Genomic DNA, 19,972 nt, shown 5'->3' with positions numbered 1-19,972 from the left:
CATAAATCATTCCCATATGTTCTAAGACAAAGTCTCACCCTCTACCAATGCTCTTCCTCCTTTGCTGCCTCAACAAGAACTGAGAATAGAAAGAAGACCCCACTGGGAATGGCAGAAACCTATTATGACAAATGTGGAAATGCAGGGATTGTTTTATGATTTAAATGTCTTAATGAGGTTTAGTATTCAAATGCATCAGTATTGTAAGAGAAACTAACACTGAAACTAACACAGGTAGCTAGAACATCAACACGATCTAAGGCAGCCAGCAGCTCAGATAATACCTACAGCAGATTGACCTACAGCAGCTATAGCACAGACTACAGACATCAACATGACCTCTGGTGACAGCTTGAGTTACAGACACAAGCTTAGACCCCTGGCATAACATAGACCAGGAACATCAACACAGCCTCCAGTGTCAACACAGACCGTGGAGATCTCTGGAGGAGGCTTAATCCAGAAAAATGAACCATTCTTTATCTTGGATATCCTGTTGTTATTCAGTGCCACCTTAATTCTGCAACTGGACAGTGTGTTCAGGGACAGAGCCTGGATGATATCCTGGCTAGTGCTTACCAGCAATGACATACTCCTCTGTCCACCACAGTTACATTCCCAAATGCATTTTTCCTACCTCTCATTATGCATTCATTCATCAAAGTAGCATTGTAAAATGCTCTGTGTGTGTGTGTGTCTGTCTCTCTCTGTCTCTCTCTCTGTCTCTCTCTCTGTCTCTGTCTCTGTCTCTCTCTCTCTCTCTCTGTATGTGTGTGTGTGTGTGTGTGTGTGTGTGTGTGTGTGTGTGTGTGTGTGTGTGTTACTGAAGCAGATTGACATGTAAACACTTACTGCAATGAGTCATTGCTCTGGTTAAAGGTTCTTGTTTCTCGAAGCACCATGAATACTGGACCATCACTGAGACTCATCTCACATATCTTGTTGTTGCCCAGAGAGAGCTTCTCCTCCCATCCACAGTGCTAGCTGTGAGAGCTGCTACAGAGGAAGCTCCATGATGTAGGCTGAACCTACTGGCCTGACCTGAGCCTCCTACTACCAGGCTAAGGAACAGTTACATTAACAATGACATGGTCTTTTATCTATCAAGGCCACCTTTAACATCACTGCATCTACTTTCGATTCTCTGAGCTGTATGTGTGGCTCTCCTCTACCATCTTTTTTTGCCAGTTTCAGGAGACCCAGTGATATCCAATTAACAGCATTGCCTTACAAAAAAGTATGAAGAGATTTCTGCTATCAATGTGAAGAGATAATACGAGAGTTTCTTTAAACGATCATTTATAAGTGTTATATTATTTTGCTTGAGGGTTGAAATGTGTGTGATTATAGGCTTTTATAAATTTGGAATTTGAGGTGTATTATATTGCTTACTCTTAAGAAAAAGTTTACCTTCAATCATCATTTGTCAATATTGTTTTCAGGAAGTTTACATCAAATAATATAAAGAGGAATCTACAAGGCCTGGATGCACAGGTAAGAATATGCTGTTTTCTTCTTTTACATTTAACATATATTTATAACAAAAACTTCTTGATTAGATATGTTTTAGATTTATTTTTTCCAATTTCTAAAAGTGCTACTGTTTCTATAAATCACATAATTCCATGAATTTTATGGAATTTTGAGTCTCTTACTTGTATAACACAACAGAATACAGCATAGCAATATTTACATAAACTTTTGCATTGTTGACCCATTTGAAATAAATTAGTCTTTTAAATTTGTATATGGTTCAATTCCTTTAGAGTATGTTTTCAATGCAGTCATAGAATGCCTAAAATTGAAGAAAATTATTTGTGTTTCAGGGATGTTACTTTTAAGTTTATTAATAGTTTCATACATAAGAAATAAGAACCTTCTAATAATAAATACTTTTCCTTTTCCCTTGTAGTTGTACTTATAATACATCTCATAGCAACCTCTTACTCTAAACTGGACCATGGCATAGTTATCTTTGGCCAATTATAAAATTTCAGGGACCAAAACTTGGAAGGCATTGACATATCTAGCCTTTAGAAAATTTTCTTACTGCTTTAAGAAGGCTGTTCTAACTGGTGATGGAACATATCACTAGCCAGTCCAAATGGCAGACATGTAAGCAAACCACAAGTGAGCTGATCTGTAAGCTTACTGCAAATCCAGGAGTTACACAGGTAAGACCAGACAAAATACCCAGGCGAGCATCCTATAAAGAGCTAGTGAGTCAGGAACAAAAATAAGATTTTTCTAAAATATTATGGAATATTTATTATTATAATAAGAACATATGCAATATAATTTAATGGCTATACAGTAAATACATACAAAATATAATTAAAATATAAAGTATTGAGAATACAGAGGTGATATTTGGAAAAAATTGTCAATTATGAACAGTTGAAAGAAGCTCAGATGCTTGTCCTAGATTATAGTGGCCGTGTTCATTCTGTCAGTGAAAAATTAATTTATTTCTGGACAGAATTTAAAGCAAGTTCTAACAAATCTTTTCAGTATTTTTGAAAAAAGAATCATCAGTAGAATGACTAAAGAAAAGTAAACTGTGGTAACAGAAAGTCTAGTCTAGTCTCCAGAGAGAGAGAGAGAGAGAGAGAGAGAGAGAGAGAGAGAGACATATCATGGACAGGTGGCTAACCTTGCAGATACAGATGGAACCTTGGATATCACAATAGAGTTGTCCCTTCTGTCAAGTACTAGTACCTTTAATCAAAAGCTTGTTACATATTCACTGTTTAGTAAGAGAGAAAATATTATCTTGATATAAATATCCTTTAGACTCACCTCAGTCCCTAATGATATAGAGTTACCCCAATAATTAGACAAATAGTATCAAGCCAAGAAGTATCAGGAATGTGAAAATGAAAAGACTCAAGATAAAGGACTTTAAGCTCTGAATCTCATCTCTGTTCTGGATAGTGATTTATTGACTAGTGGTTAGCTATAACTACCTGAGCTTATAAGATACTAACTGCTAATTCTAAAGAAATTATACTAGCTATGTATTTTTTAATATTTATTTTAGTACACTGTAGCTTTATTTTATGCATATTAGTACACTGTAGCTGTCTTCTTACACACCAGAAGAGGGCATCAGATCTGATTACAAATGCATGAGACACTATGTGTTGCTGGGAGTTGAACTCTGGACCACTTGAAGAATGCTCTGTGCTATTAGCCACTGAGCTATCTCTCCAGCCCTCAATGTATTATTTTAAATGTCCACTGCATAATATATCTTATTTATATCATATAGAAATAGTAATCTTTTGATATTTCATCTATATTTTAGCTGAATCAAATAAGGCTGACAGAATATTTTGAAAATAACAAGACAAATCATAAGTAATGGCATGGATCTATTTAATTTAGAATGTTTGTTTTATGTGTAGTCGAGATTTTTTTTCTCAAAACTTCTGCTTCTTTCAAATAACTTCAAAGATCTCTGCCATAGTCCCGTAGACCTCTGGGAAGGGAAAGACAAATAGGACATGGATTTGTATACAGTAAGTCCCTCAAACATATTCACATGCATCATTTCCATTTACAGTTTCAATTTGAACAGCTTCCAAATCTAGTCATTACAGCATGACCTGATGCTGTTATCACAGGATTGGCAACTATCTGAATGCATAGATGTCTTCTTACCCTGCTTTGCATTCTCATAGTAAAAAACAAACAGACAAACAAACAAACAAACAAAAACCCCTCTTATCTGAGAGCTCACTTTTGTGACAAGACATGGACTCTGAAGCAGTACATCATTGTCCTTGGGATCTGTTCCTGTCTTTCATTCCCACGGGTGCTCTTCTCATCCTGGGCATCATTCATTCCACTGGAACCAATTAAATTATTGGAGGAGTTTTAAATCTTTATATATGACTATGACAAAAAGACTTCTGGAGACCGCTGCAGTGAGCAACTCAACTGATCAGGATGGCAGGTTGTCTAAACTTTTATTTTAATTTTTAAAAGAAATAGAGAAACAGGTTTTGCTTGTTCCTTTGTGTTGTGGCTTATAAATCCTAGCAAGAAAAGTCCTAAGGCAAGTGATCTAGATACATGGACCCATGCTCCCTGGAACATATATTGAGTGAGGGCTGGGCTCTCCTATGTTATGTGACTACTCCAGGAGAAAGGGCTCATATATTTAAAATGGAGACTGGATTGTAGTGAGAATGAAGATGAATCTTTTCTCAGGGCCAATATATTATTATCATTATATCATTATTATTGTCATTATAAAATCTACACAAGCTCTTATATGTCAAAAATTAGTCCTCAGTTGATGGCAATGCTTGGTAAGGTTGTTCAAACTTGTAAAATAAAAACAAACAAACAACCCCCCCAAACCCTAAAAGTATGCAGCTTTGAGATTTCATAGGCTTTCCCCACTTTCAGTTCTATTTCTTTGCTCTCTGTTTGCAATTGAAGATATAATCTCTCAGTTTATTACTCCCATTCTCAACCATGTCTTTCTGCCGTGATGGACTCTGGTCTTGGTAGAACCATAAGAGAGAATAAATTCTGTCTTCTCTAAGAGGCCTTGATCATGATGTTTTTATCAGAGCAACCAAAAATTAACTAATACTTCCTAAGGAAGGAAGTGACTAGTATCAGAACTTGCCCTGCCTGTAGCACAGATGCCACAAGGAGCACAGAGCACCTGTTCAAATTCACTTCTCTGGAATCTAGGTTTTCTTTCAGGAGCCAACACAATGTTGTATTGGTTGACATTTTGAAGATCCACTTCATCTCTTGTTCTTTTTCATTGTTAATAGAGAGCATATTCTGTGTTGGAGAAAGAACAGCACCTGTCCTTGCAGGTTTACACCAGAGCAGCAGTGTGAGTCTTCTTCATTCAGAGCAATGACACAAGAGGGCAGAGCTAGAAACGCAGGGAAGGAGGAGCTGTCTAGTTGCACTTGATGCCTCTACACGTATTTTCTCCTTTGTAGTGATACAATACTGTGAGAATATCTTCTATTCTAAGACACTGAAATATGTGTTGGACCTCACAGCCAACCTAATAATCACTTAATACTTAAAATCAATATCTTTCTGTATAGTTAACCAGTTTGTTTAACCCGCCTTGAAGAGAATAGTGTAACCAACAAACGTATTTGCCTGTACTTCCCAAAGAATCAACTTTTACAATCCAAGCTAATACATAGTTTTAATCTTAAATTATGTATTTTCCAGTGCCCCTGATCATATATGATTAGTCAAACCAGAAAAAAAAATAGAAAACAGGATAAAAGAAACTATGTAAAGCAAATATATCTGATAACAGCTGGAAGCAACATGTGGCTATTTCTTGATAATACTTGTTTGTTACCTGGACCAGTGGGGTCATTTAGTCCATGAAGTTCATTCATCATAAGACATTGCTAAAGATTTCTATAAAATAATCCCTCATTCTGTCCCCATGTGGTGTGTTCTGACCTGTTCAATAAATAAAACTTCAAGCCTTTTGTTAGGAACTCTGCCACAGGGACAGATAACGCAAGAGTGGACTCAAGCAGGCACCTGATACAGATTCATATGACAGACAGACAGACAGACAGACAGACAGACAGAAGACACGGGGATCAAAGTGAAGAGTTCAAATGTGGGCTTACTCTTGGTTAAACTCTTCCTAGAAGAAGCCCTGCTTTATTTGCTTCCGTTAGTGACACCAGCACCCTGGGGGGGGGGGGGGGGTGATGCTCTGGCTACTGTTCGAATCAATGCGTCTTCTCCTCATTCCATTCTGACTTTTCAACCAGGAAACATGGAAAGCGCTTGAATCCAAGTTTTCTCTTCAATGAGCTGATGAGCTTAAGTCAAACTTCTCCACCTCTAGGATTTTCGGCACATTTCTTCCTTAGTTACTGTTCTATTTTCATGTATCTTCTTCCCCGGGTGCTGTTCCCTTTGCTTTCTCCTCCCTAGACTGATCACTATCCCATTCATGCTTTCTGTATGTCTGAATTCTTATAAAATGAGGCTTGAATATATATATTCTCATAAAGGTTGTATTCATAGCACTTCTTTTGAATCAGCTATTATTGCTTTTTCTCTCTTAGGGTTTATAGTTTTCAGTGCAGAAAGATGCTGTCAGAGTAACAAACGCACAGGAACTACAATGTGTCCTGATGCTGATTGACTATGCCACATCAGGTACTCCAGGAAACCTTACTAACATTTATCTGTATTTAATTTTCAGGGTTAAAATTATGGGAGTAAAACATGCTTAATGATAAATTCTATAAAATAGCTAAGGTGTACAATGTAAAGTACAATATTCTACCACTATAAAATGATTAATTTGTTTTAATGAAGCATAAATGTCCTTACATTGAGTATAGTGTGTGGAGAGATGTTGGACATTGCATAAAATTCCCAATAATAATTTAGTAACTATTTGAAATGTAACAAGCCCACATCTTGGTCATCTTTGGACATGTTTTGCTATGATTAAAGGATTAATGCTTGATACAGGGATTTTTTTCCATGTTTAATCATTTGAAATGTAAATCAAAATGAGCACTTTCAAATGCAAGACCATGAAACTAGATCTCAGACTAGTGTGGACTTCAAGAAACAAACTGAAAAGGGAATGTGAAGCAGAGGTGGCTGAGAGACAAAGCCACAGAGCCCCCTGCTGTTATTTAGAGGGTACACTCTTTGCTTAAGTCAGTGGAATAGACAATATATTTTCCTCTCATATTTGTTTCTGTAAAACAAACCAGCAAAACCCAACTGGGGTAATTATTCTGTAAAAGTGATATTTTAACAGCTTTCTCAGTCCTGCTAATGACTTGACTAATGAGTCTTCCAATGATAGAAAGGATTGATTGGAAGCAGTGATATTCCTATATGGCTACAGAAGAGAAAGACAATATTTATCAGAATTGGAGCAGGCAGATCACTCTCCTCACAAATATCCACAAGAGGCTTTCCAGATAGGCGACCAGTATATAGAGCTAATGTGGCCAGATGTGCATTGATCTTGGAGGAGCTTGCAGATAGGGAGTAGCATGATTTTAAAAATACATTGTATGGAATTGTCAAAGATTAATAAAATCTCCCTATACTTAGATTTAATAAGTTTTATTATGAATAAGATTCTTACTCATGACTGATATGATGCACTACAGAGTTAAAGGTGTGGTCAAAGAAACATTCATAAAACAAAAGGTAGATGATTTTAGGCAATCTAGACAAAACTGACCCCTTAGCTATACTCATTCAAGTTAGCAGCCACCTAGCCAGTATACAGTACTGAATCCATGCTGTGCTACTTGCCCTGCATGAGAAATAAAGAGAGATAAATAAGAGAAATAAGGAAAGCTCATATATCCTTACATCCATCAGGATGCTTCTGCAAATCTGTAGGTACAAATGTTGGATAACTAGACATTGAGTTAGACATTTGAATTCGTCTATGTAATCTGGTATCTCTATTCCTAACTTGATTTTTATTATTTTTAACATTATCAAAACATATTCTACTTAAATGTAATGGAAATTCTTTAAGAGTAAGGCACTATCATGTCTAAGTACTGTTAATTTTATTATTGACACAAATAATGTTTAAAAATAAACTCTTGATCAAGCAAAAGGAAAAATTAGCTTTATATTCACCCAGTAACAATCACAACAGAAACATCTATAGCACAAATTCTTTACTTTTGAAATAAGTTTCCATACTGGTAACAGTTTTTTTTTTTAATTAAATAGAGAAATATCAGTGTAGTTATGCAAGAATTATTGGTGAAAATGGGAAAATAAATATTTAAAGGCCTGGAAACTGGAAAGTTACAAACTTGACAGAAGGTAAGAGACTCACCATTCTGGTCTCTGGGTCCCTGGGCTTCATGATGAATCATCACAGCACAGGTTGAGACTGAATTTTCTGGATCACCTCTCTCACATTAAGATAAGCAGTGCAGTCACCTGTCCTCACTGCCGTAAGTGCAGAGTTTCAAAGGTCTCTCATGTTGATGCCTGTTGCCTGTGCCCTGGACCACCTGCCCTTGGGGGTTGGAGGTGAGGTAGCACAAAGCCAGTGACACAGACTCAGGGAGCAGGTGAGAAATGCCATAGCCAGTTCATCTGGACACTTCTGCATGCTCCTTTAATAACCTCCACCCATACCCCATTGGTCCAAGAAAGTATCTCTTCTAAACAGCAGTTCCTGATTGGCTGGCATTGTCTGTGCTATCAATCCTTGATCTCTCAGGCAGTCCTCAATTAGGTCCTCCTGCAGAAGATGCTTTGGGGTTGTGCCCACCTTGCGTATACATAGAAAAAAAATGCCTCTACTTAATAATGTGAAATAATATATTGAATAGTTATGTATCCACATGTTATCAACATCATGTAAACAAGCTCAGTTTAGGTAATGGCACAGTAAAGCATGTACAAAGCTCAGATCTTAAACATATTTTTTCCCTTTCCTATATATAACCTGAGAGCAATAGTAAGAATTGGACTCTAATGTATTTCTTTTCTTTCTTTTCTTTTCTTCTTCTTTTGTTTTTTATAGTATAGAATAGAGCTTATTAAGGGTGTGGGGAGGGGAGTTAAGAGGGTAACAGAAAAGCAGAGAGGGGGGATGGGAGGGGAGGGAGGAGAGGAGAGGAGAGGAGAGGAGAAAGGAGAGAGGAGAGAAGAGAGAAGAAGAGTGACAAGAGACGAGAGAGAAGAGAGAGATGGGAGAGAAGGGAGAGAGAGAAGAGAGAGGAGTGGAGAGAAGAGAAAAGAAGAGAAGAGAAGAGAAGAGAAGAGAAGAGAAGAGAAGAGAAGAGAAGAGAAGAGAAGAGAAGAGAAGAGAAGAGAATCCAGCCATGAGCACTTGGATAGAGAGGGGAAAAGGGGTGAGGGGACAGAGTGGGAGCAAGAAGGCAAGAGACCAAGAGAAAAAGAGCTGTGTACTTCATAAAAGATGTGGATAAGTAAAATTATAATAAATGTGTCAATGAAAATGTGAAGTATCGAAAATGGAAAATTGGTCAGCTGGTAAAAGTGCCTCCCTCAAGCCTGGTGGCCTGAAAAGGAGGCCAGGACCCACACGAAAACAGCAATCCTTGTTTTCCTCTGAAGTTTGCATACTGTATATAAACACACACATGCGCACACATGCATGCAAGCGTCCCCACACACCTGCAAATTTTTCTAAAAGGCTCAAGCTCTGATTCTCAGCTTGGAATCAGCAGCATTCACAATGAGAGGGGCGTCATTTGAAAAAGATAATGAAGTCTTTACTTCTCTTCCTCTAATGTCTTTGTAGAAATTTCCTCCCATGATGCATGTATAAAATTTATTTATTTGTATATTATATTTTCAATTCACATAATGTAATAAGAAGGGCTGCTATGCAGTGAGATTTTCCCTGTGACTGGCTTCATGGTTACTCCAGTTAACACTGCAATCTATTGAGATGAAAGGTATGAATTCAGAATAAAGATTTTAGTAATTAAATTTCCATCACTACCTCTGCCAATGGCCATGTTTCCTTGATAGGTGTTACTCTACCTCATAAGGATAAACTGTCCAAAGAAATAGGAAAATACACTATAGAAGATTGTCTGAAAAAATGGATAGGATTCTGATACCACTGAGATATCAGAATTCCAGGTCATTGTTATTACATATGACAGTCAGTAGACAAGAATGTTAATTATGCAGATGGTGTTTAAATAAAATGTGGATCTGCACTAACAGATGTATCCTCTGGTAAAGTATCACTTAAAGGAGAAAAATAGCAGAAATGACCCATCTATAAAAACAGTATTTAAAAATTCATAAATGGAAACTCTTTTATAGTTCATTAATCTTACATTAACTTTATGACAACGAACAAGTTACATACCAGAGGCTAACAAAATTCCTAGTCAAAATGAACAATTCTATTGAAGTTGTTTGCCAATGGAGCCCATCAACTCCAAATACTTCAGACTATTTACATTTACATACACACAGACACACAGACACACACACCAATGTTATTTTTTTAATTTAACAGATGAACAACAATTACATAAAAATCTTTCTTATCCTTGAGAGATGTGCAAATGTGCAATAATAAAAAGCCATGGTATACATAACAGATCACACCCCCCCACACACACACACATACATACACACAAGTACTAACAGATGAATATGACAGACTATATATACATTATTCTTTGTATTATTTTGTACTTTTATATGTTGATAATTATGTCCACATAAAGTAAAATGTTTTAAAGTAACTCAACGTCAGTTAAAGGATGGTAGGAACCACCAGTGAGTATCTATATCAGCAATGGCAATTGAGAAAAATACCTAATTACAGTGAGAAATGAATGCCTGGGAGAGTGCTTCATAGCAACACCCTTGTCTCTCAAATTATAGTCATTGGCCCCAATATAATTTGTTAAGCATATTGTACTGTAACTAGCATGGATGAATCTTGGCTCATATTAATTAGCATTCTTTTATATAGACAAAGACATAATTGTATGCATGAAATGCATTTTCCAGGTAGTGCTATATAAATATTCATTGTTGTTCTTTCTCTGCATCCTCTCCTCATCCTTGTCACCACAGTTCCACTAGTTTTCTCTCCCTTTCCTTTTTGTGTCACAGCCAGTTTCTTGCAATGCATTATTTCTGTTATGTGCACATAGAGTATTCCAGCTTGGGGTGTCCTCTGTGATTATCTCAAGTATGATATTCTTCCATGGTCCTTCTTCTCTGTTTGATAAATTTACCTGGTGCAATAAATTGGCTAGTTGCTTACTTTCATAGTAATAAAGGATATAATATCTAAAATTTTAAATTGCAAGTGATTAATTTAGCAAAAATATTTTTTCACATTTTGTCATATTGGTCTTTTGCTTATTTGTTTTTATTTTTATTTTTTGTATTCTTGAGGTTTTAATATTTCTATTATTTTTGTTCTTAGATATTGTTTCATATGTGGAAAGTGAGTAGGATTGTTATGATTTTTATGACATGGTCAGAACATATTTTGTGAATAAAGAGAAAATACTGGGTGGAAATGGAAAGAGGTGCCTCTGGGAAGAGTTAGGAAAGGTAAATGAAAATATAAGCACATAAGAACTCAGACTGTGTCAATGTGCACAGCACTTGCACAGGTTCAAGACAGACAGTGTCCCAGCCTGGAGTGTGGCAAGTGGACATGGGGGGGGGGGGTCACACACCTAACCAAGAAGCTATCTGCAATTGATACCAGCTGGAAAAGAGAAAATCACGTTTGTATACTGGTGTGTCAATAGAATATAAATCACACTCTAGGCAGACCTCATGGCCAGGAGTATTTGCCAACACAAAACACACTCCATGATTTTGTATTTGGTGGATGTTTTGTTTGAACAATTTTTAGTATTATTGTTTTTTGTTTGCTTGTTTCAATTTTCATTTTTATGGTGTGTGTATGTGTGTGTGTGTGTGTGTGTGCGCGCGAACACATGTGTGTTTAAGAAAGAGATAAAGAATATAAAGTCTGGTGGGTAGGTTTGACAGGCATTGGAGGAAGGGGAAAATATGGCCAAAATATGTTTTCTGAAAAACATTTAAATTTAAAAGAATGAACATAAATATGTTTTTCTCTGTTTTTTTTTCTCAGTTTCAAAATAATTCCTTTTGTGTGATTTAGTCAATTCTCTGTTTATATTTCTTTTTTCTTTTGTTAATTCTTTTTAAGGCATTTTTATTAGATACTTTCTTCATTTATATTTCAAATGCTATCCCCAAAGCCCCCTATACTCTCCCCTCACCGAGCTCCCCAATCCACCCACTTCTGCTTCCTGGCCTGGCATTCCCCTGTACTGGACCATATGATCTTCACAATACCAAGGGCCTCTCTTCCCACTGATGGCCGACTAGGCCATCCTCTGCTTCATATGCAACTAGAGACACAGCTTTGGGGGGTACTGGTTAGTTCATATTGTTTATATTTCTATCTAATCCATTTCTTGAGAGCATTTTCTGGCATGCATAAAGATATAAAAAGGATTTTTTTCATAAATAAATGGTACAGGTACATTTTTCAAGCTGCCGTTGAGGATAGTTGGCCTTGATACTTAGCCAATGAAGTTATCTCACTGCTGAAAAGTAGCCTCCATATTTGTAGCTAATGAAATGCTCAGCCCAGACTTAGGACAGAATGATAGTTCTCTGTGGGTCTGGTTTCTAGCCATCCTCTTAACTTACCAGAGCCTGGGCAATACCTAGACTAACTCTACCCTAATGATTGCCTACAAATGCAGCTTTCTAGCTTGGGAGATCTTTGGTAGCAGTCAGCTAAATGATACCTTTGCTCATGGGATTTTTCTCCCATATTATCAACCACATTAGACAATAACCAGATGAATTTATGGATAATCACTTAACATTTTACTTGGGGGGTATATACAAAGAAATTTGATTTTAAATGACTGATAGTATTGTTTTCAAACTTGTTCTCAATCTCTTTCCCTCTCTCTCTCTCTCTCTCTCTCTCTCTCTCTCTCTGTCTCTCTCTCTCTCTCTCTCTCTCTCTTGCTGTTTTTGGGGAAAAAATTACAAACAACTTATAAAGTAGCAGCCAGAACACTCTAGTCATACAAACCAATTCATTTTAAGTGACTCAGAGAAAATTCTGATTCTTATAATTCTAAATCTTCAACCCATGGTACTCCTGAGTTGAGTAACATGAAAACTTCCAAAGGAGGAAAACAACCTAAATTCCTACTCAACTATAACAGCTACAAACCATACCAAGGACCAGAATGATATGATATGTAGTCCTGAGAAGGGGACCATCAGGCCAGTTACTGCTCAGGGGTCTCTGTGTACTGGTTTTGAGATGTGTGGTACCTTCAACAATAGGACTTATATTTCACCTCTGGGGAACAGTACTAAGGTGTAATTTTTCGGAATCTCCATGGCTCAGAGGTTAAGATCACTGACTGCTCTTCTAGAGGTCCTGAGTTCAATTCTCAGCAAACACATGGTGGCTTACAACCATCTGTAATGGGATCTGATGCCCTCTTCTGGTGTGACCGAAGATAGCCACAATGTATTCATATACATAAAACAAATAAATTAAAAAAAATCCTATCTGTCCATTTTTTTTAAAGATACAGATACAATCTTAAGCTGAGAATGACCAGAAAAGGTGTGGATGGGTATTTCCTGTATGAGTATGGTGGACTTTATAGAGTAAAGCACAAACGTACTTTTATTCTTGATGGCACTATTTTCAGAATTATATACAATATTACCCTTACTTGTTGCAAGTAATACTTTTACTCACAGTAGCTATTGATTTTGGACCATCGAAGGACCAACAACTGTATCCAGTTAGATGAGTCATGTTTCTAGCAATTCTTTTGGTCCCTGATAGTAAAAGAAACCAAGAACTGCATTCTGGGTCTCCTGAATAGATGCTGTTCTCTGCTCTGACTGTTTACTTCTTGTCCCTCTCATGGGACTTGCAAAGAAGGACCCGCAGGAATATCAAGGAAGCAATGCTGTAGTACTGTCCATTGCTCAGTATCCACAGCATTCTTGATGTATAGTGTTCTATGTCCTTCCTTCTTTCCCAAACATCACAACCATGTTCCTCTACACTCCAGACTCATATCGTGACTTTAATGAGGACTTCCCTTTCTTACCTACAGGTATAAATACCAGTACAATCAGGCATTGAGTTGTGTAGACATGTAGAGTCATTATTCAGACCGCCTAAACCCTAGATATGATAACTAAAGGGCTTTCATATTGAGTATAAACAGATTCAAAATGGTTGACATAGTTTAATTCATGGCAAGTTAACTTCATTATTAGACAATTTTACATTATAACATATGGGTGGCCATTTCTCTATTACCATACAAAGCAGTTGTTACAGATAGGCAATGATTCAATTGACAATTTTATCAAGTAATGTTCCATGTATATATAATTTCTATCTGAATAACTTATTCAGCTTAACTAATTTGTTACCTTAATTTTTGTGTGCACGAGATAGTTGTTGTTGTAATTATGTAATCTCCAATCAGGGTTTCTACCCCACCTTTGATCATTCAGTTCTCAGACAAAGACACACAACGTGTATTTTTATAATAAGGCTTCGCACTAGTGCTGGGCAGATATCTACTCTCTATGCTATTAGAATTTCTATCCTGATCAATAACCCCACATTATAACTTGCTATGTTCTATTGGGCTGCTCTTAACTGCAATCGCCAACCCTCAGGGCCTTGTATTCATACTCATTTACCCTGTGGTGGCTTTCTCCTTCCTTCTCCTTCTCTCTTCCTTGTGGTCTCCTCAGACCCCAAGGCCAGGATCCCAAGAATGCCGCCTATCTCTCTTTTTACCAGAGGTTGGCTGGAAACATCTTGATACACGAATCAGGGATAACTTGGGGGCAAGGTTACCATGGTATGTCCCTTGAGTACTTGCAGAGTCTCTCATTCCTGGGGACAACCAGGTCTTGGGGACAGTGCTTAGCATTACAATACAAGCAGAAGGACAAACTTCAACAGATGGTTCTCATGATTCTAGTTATGCTTTGCAAACGTTTCATACTTCTTTGAAATTTTCATACAATGTATTTTGACTACCTCGACTCCTCTGAGATCCACTTCTCCCACTACTCACTGAACTTTTGTCCTTTTGTTGTGCTGTTTTGTTAAGTCTATAAGATCCAATTTGAAATATTTATGTATTATTGAATGTGTGATCACTCTCTGGAGCTTAGTTAACTTAATAGTCAGTGGCCACATCCTTAAAGAAATCAGACTCTCCTCCCGGCAGGTATCTATTCCCAATAGCTGTTCAGTTTCAATGGAATTTTGTACCCATGTGCCCTTCCCATACTTGGGTTTTGTCTGGCTTGTATATGGTAGGTGTTGTGCATGGGGTCACATGGGTCTTATTCCTTCACATAATAATATTGTAAATCTTACTCATTCCTCTTCTCAATAATATTCTCCGAGAAGCTCTTGTGTGCCACACTTGGCTCTAGACTTCATGCATGAACTGGGGAAGGGGTGTAGTAGTAGCAATGAAACAAACATATTAGCAGCTAAGATAGTCTCTGCCTTAAGTGAACTACTATTAGAATGGTGAGTGGCAAGAAACATGCAATGAATATATCAAATCCTGATAATAAGAAGCAGAAAATTTAGGAAAATAAAGATTGTAAAAAAGGCTGGAAAATATAATATTATAGTGTTTAGTCTAATGAGGTAACTCTTGGTCAGGTAAAAATAAAGATTGCAAGTAATATTTTGTTTAACTTTTATCTATCTTTAATTTTGTAAATTCTTCCGATTATATTTGATGAAGACTATCTAGAAACTTCATACTCTTAGCATTTTTCTCCAATTTCCTGTTATTAAATTCATAGTTGTATTTGTTATTTCACATAGTTCATGTGTGTGAGTGCATGGATGTTTTGAGAAGGTACAGTTGTAGGTTTATGTGTTGTGTAGGAGTATGCAGATAGACTAGAGGCTACAGGAAAGGCACAGGTACTGTTGTTCAGTAGTGGTCAATATTGATTTTAGGAGACAGGCCTCTCATTGGCCAGCAGCACAATGATTGGGTTAGGTGGGCTTGCCAGTGAGTACTGGGAATCTCTCTCCCTATACCCAGAGTTGGAAAAGCAAGTGCTCACATCCAGGGCTGTCTATCTTGCACAGCTAACCCATCCACTGACCCATATTCCCAGCCTTAAACATGGTTTTGTGTAGAGCTTCATTCAGTAATAAATGCCTAAAGTGGTCTTGGTTCTACAATAGAACTAAATAGAGTTACAGATATCATACTCAAAATGCACCTGGAATCTGTTTGTCATGTATAAGGGAATGAACATATATAACAGAAACGATATAAACATGAAAGTAGAAGAGTAGGCAACATTTGACACAAATGATGTTTCAAAGGAAAAATATTTAAAGAAATGCAAACATCCACCTGCATTTTTTCTAGTGTGTGGTTATCTCAAACTCAAAGTGAGAAAACATGAAATAATTTCAAAACGTTGATGTCCATTCTGTGTTCAGATTTTTCACTAAATGTGGAATAAATTTCAGTGAGTGAAATATATTGAGTAAAACAATTGACTAAAGCTTAGTAGAAAAAATGAAACAATAAAACAATTATTAAAGTGCATAAATTCAAACATTAGAATCCAGTTAGTGACTAAAAACACTTTAGCCACATGACATTTCTTCACATGTCAATAAGTTCATAGAAACATCTCAGACGCCTGTGATTATTTCTGTCTGATGTTTGTACTCTCAAGTGTTTATAAGTTTCATAGCTCAAACCTTAACAGATCAACTTTCCAATTTTGACGTGTAAATGAATATGAATAGAGACAAAATAATTCCTTTTAATGACATATGACGTCTACAAAAACAACCCCACAGCCCAATGTGACAACATGTCTGAAACTGAGAGCTGAACTAGTCCACTGCATGGCAGTTCACTCTGCATACAGCTAGAACTGAACTTTGAACTCTATGAGCAATCTGCTATTCTCTTGAAGAGCGCCACATATCAAAATGATTTCAGAACTAATACGCCTTTAAAATGTCTAAGTACCCTAAGATTGATTCAGATGTGTTGGTTTGACAAACATCAAACTCTACTTAATTTCTTGATCAGAATTTCCAAACTGTGGAACTATTCATGAGCTTTATAAGCAAATACTTCATTATAGAGATTACCATGATAATTGCACATCAGTCTCCTTCTAGTATATAGCATTTGCCAACATTTCCAAGTTCAAGAAAATCACTAAAATCCCCTTCATTTACCAAATGTCTCATGGGGTGGGGGTAGGATTCAATTATCTTCCTCTAACTCGATCTTTAAAGCTCACTTGAACTTGTAATATAATATGGGATGATGTAGATACAAATTTATGAGCAAGGGATATTTTATAGGAAGCCTGAATAAGGTACAGCATAGATTTAAAACGTGAGAAACATTTTAAGCTAATTTTTTACTTTAAGCAGCTTACATATATAGGTTATTACATTATAAAGGTGATAATGTTACTAAATATTTTCAGTGATAGGAAAGTTACTACATTACCTGTTCATGAGCTACAAGAAAACTACTCTGAACACAAATCTCATAAACAGGAAACTTCTATATAATCGCTGGCAAATGCAAAGAAGCCTTGAACTAGAATGATGGATATGAGTCCGTGGTCAGACATACTGTGTGGGTTGACCAGCTGGCTGAAGATGATTATCAGAAGAGGGTTCATTTCTCTACTTGACAGCCACTGATAAGCAGTTTTATTTTCTCCCAGAGGATAGGTAAACAACTGATAAAAAGGGATTAAAATCAATTATTCTCATGGTAGACATCTGGTTGTGATCATCTCATATTCAACTGTGAAGTTTCTTGGTGCTTTTGAATAAGGCAGACAACTAAGGAATCAGGTTGATCAGTGAAGACATTGTAGGTTTGCTGGGCTCTTTTCAAAGCTAACAGTGCATCAGATAAAGCAAATGAGCAGGTGGCTGCATTCAATGTTTTACAATCTGTAAGAAAGGCTGAATTTTATTACAGAATTCAAAGGCAGAATTATATTAAGAAAGGCCATAGCTGGGACAAGCTGGTGGAAAAGTAGGACACCTTGTTACAGAACAGACCGACCAGAAAGGCGCGAGCACACCATGCGATGCCTGAGGTTGAAAATCATCCTGTTTTTCTATGAACTTGCATAGATTGAAATTGCAATCAACTCTCCTGAAAGAGCGGAGGAGACAGACAAATTTCATCTTCATTGTTGGTGATTCACATACACGCGGCCCAAGTGTTTAAGGATGAAAGTTTATAAGACTATATAATATAGGATTATATATTATTGTATGAGTACAATAAAATGGAGAGGAATTTCAAATGTGTGTGTGTGTGTGCTTGGTGTGTTTCATTGAAAATATATTTTTTTTTGCAGAGATTTCCACAGTGTTTTCATGATGTTCTACTATAGCAAAGAATGACAGTATGTACCAACCTGTTTTGTTTGTTTGTTTGTTGCTTGGTTGGTTTTCTTTATGTGACTGGGTTAATTTCCAGCTAATGGAGAGTGAGAAAACCTAAACTGTACATGTTCCAATTTTAAAATACCTGAGTAGGTTATTTTATACCTCCCCTATATATTTGTTCTCTAGGATAGCCAGATGGAGCCAACTTTTCCAAGAGGCCAAGGGCATGGGCAGATCCTGGTGGCTCAAACACCTTCCACACCACTGAGGTATATTCATTTGGGCTGCTATGTGCATGAAACAAACCAACCAACAAAAAACACTTCAACGAATAAAATTTGAGTATTTTTTAAAAAAATATTGTTTGTTATTTGAAACATTATTTAAATATTCTATCACAAATTTGCATTACAAGAAGTCTGAAAACATGCTCCTGTTTTTCCTCTCTATTTGTGCAATGTCTATTATTTGGGCATCTTTTCAGCCCTCAGAATTTCTTTGCTGATTAGTTCTCATCCTATTGCTTAAGCAAAACCACTGCTGAGAGTCTTAGTGGGGCTTATTATCACCTGAAAGAAACTGTTCACACCAGGCTTCCAGGTTTCCTTTCCTAATGAAATCTATCATTTTCCGTTTCACATCTGCTCATCTAACTGAGCTTGCTGTTCTGCCTTTTATCTTCTTAGACCTATATATGCTCTCCAACCTGCTTCTATCTAATCACAGACATTTTCCATCACTGCACTGCTGGGCTTTGCTGGAGAAAATTGCATAACTCTGCCATGTGGGATAGATTTATAGCTTCCAATTTCAGCTGGACCCTTCAAATGACGTGTCATCCTTTACACTCAGTCTTTTGGTTTCTTGTCCCTGATCTGTTTGAAAGTAGGAACAGAGCATTCATTGCACAGCACAAATTTATTTATGGGTGCCTAGAGGAGCCTTTGCAAACACCAATTTCTGTATTTGTCACATGATCGCCTACATGGTGCTACCCTGGCCTTTCTCTTCCTTGTCAGTTTCCCTTTGCCCCCTTGTTCTCCCACACAGCAGCCTATGGAAGATGATCCATGGCCAGTTGTCATCTTCAAATGCTCACTGAGTTGGGAGAGATGGTATCAAACATGGCTGCAGGGTCCTTCTGTTTTCTATCACATCAAATAAGGAAGTTCCTTGAAGGAAGTGAGATATAAAGCTTGTCTTTGATTATGTAAATTGAAGATTGCTTTTCTATATAAGATTATAGGAATCATTAACATTTGTAAAATGTGTAAATTTTCTTTGAGCACTAAAAATACACCTTCAACTTTTCTATACAGATGCACATATATGTTATCCCCCCCCATATAGTATAATAAAAATACAATAACCTACTATTAAAGACACAATAACTTTGTTCCTATGTTATTACATTTCTCATGCTAAGGTTTGGCCATAAAGACTATATACTAGCAATAACATGACTATTGTTTTTTTCCCCAGTGTTTTGCCTTTTATTTAATAGCTGTTTACCTTACATGTATAATCTGGTTACAGTTTCTCTCCCTTTTCTCTTCCCAGGTGCCCCCCCCCCCACTTCCATACAGATCTACCCCTTTTGTTTCTCCCATTGGAAAACAAATAGCACCAAAAAAAAAAAAAAAAAAAACCAAAAAACCAAAAAACAAATAGGCTTCAAAGGGATAATGATATGATAACCTAAATATGTAAGTATATAAAATATACAATATTATATTATTAAAAACCTAATTGGAATTGGATGAAACAAACAGGAAAAAGTTCAGAGGAAGACACATGAAACAGAGATCCATTCATTTACACATTCAGGAATCACATAAAAATACTGAAATGACAGCTACAGAAAAAAAGTATGTGTGTGTGTGTGTGTGTGTGTGTGTGTGTGTGTAAACTAAAAAAATAATTGGATAACATTTGAGAAAAAAAAGGAAAGCTCTGACA

Source organism: Mus musculus, chromosome 3, assembly GCF_000001635.26.
Source record: "Mus musculus strain C57BL/6J chromosome 3, GRCm38.p6 C57BL/6J".
NCBI lineage: Eukaryota > Metazoa > Chordata > Mammalia > Rodentia > Muridae > Mus > Mus musculus.
The sequence above is the reverse complement of the archived record's forward strand: the minus strand, read 5'-3'. Positions refer to the sequence as shown.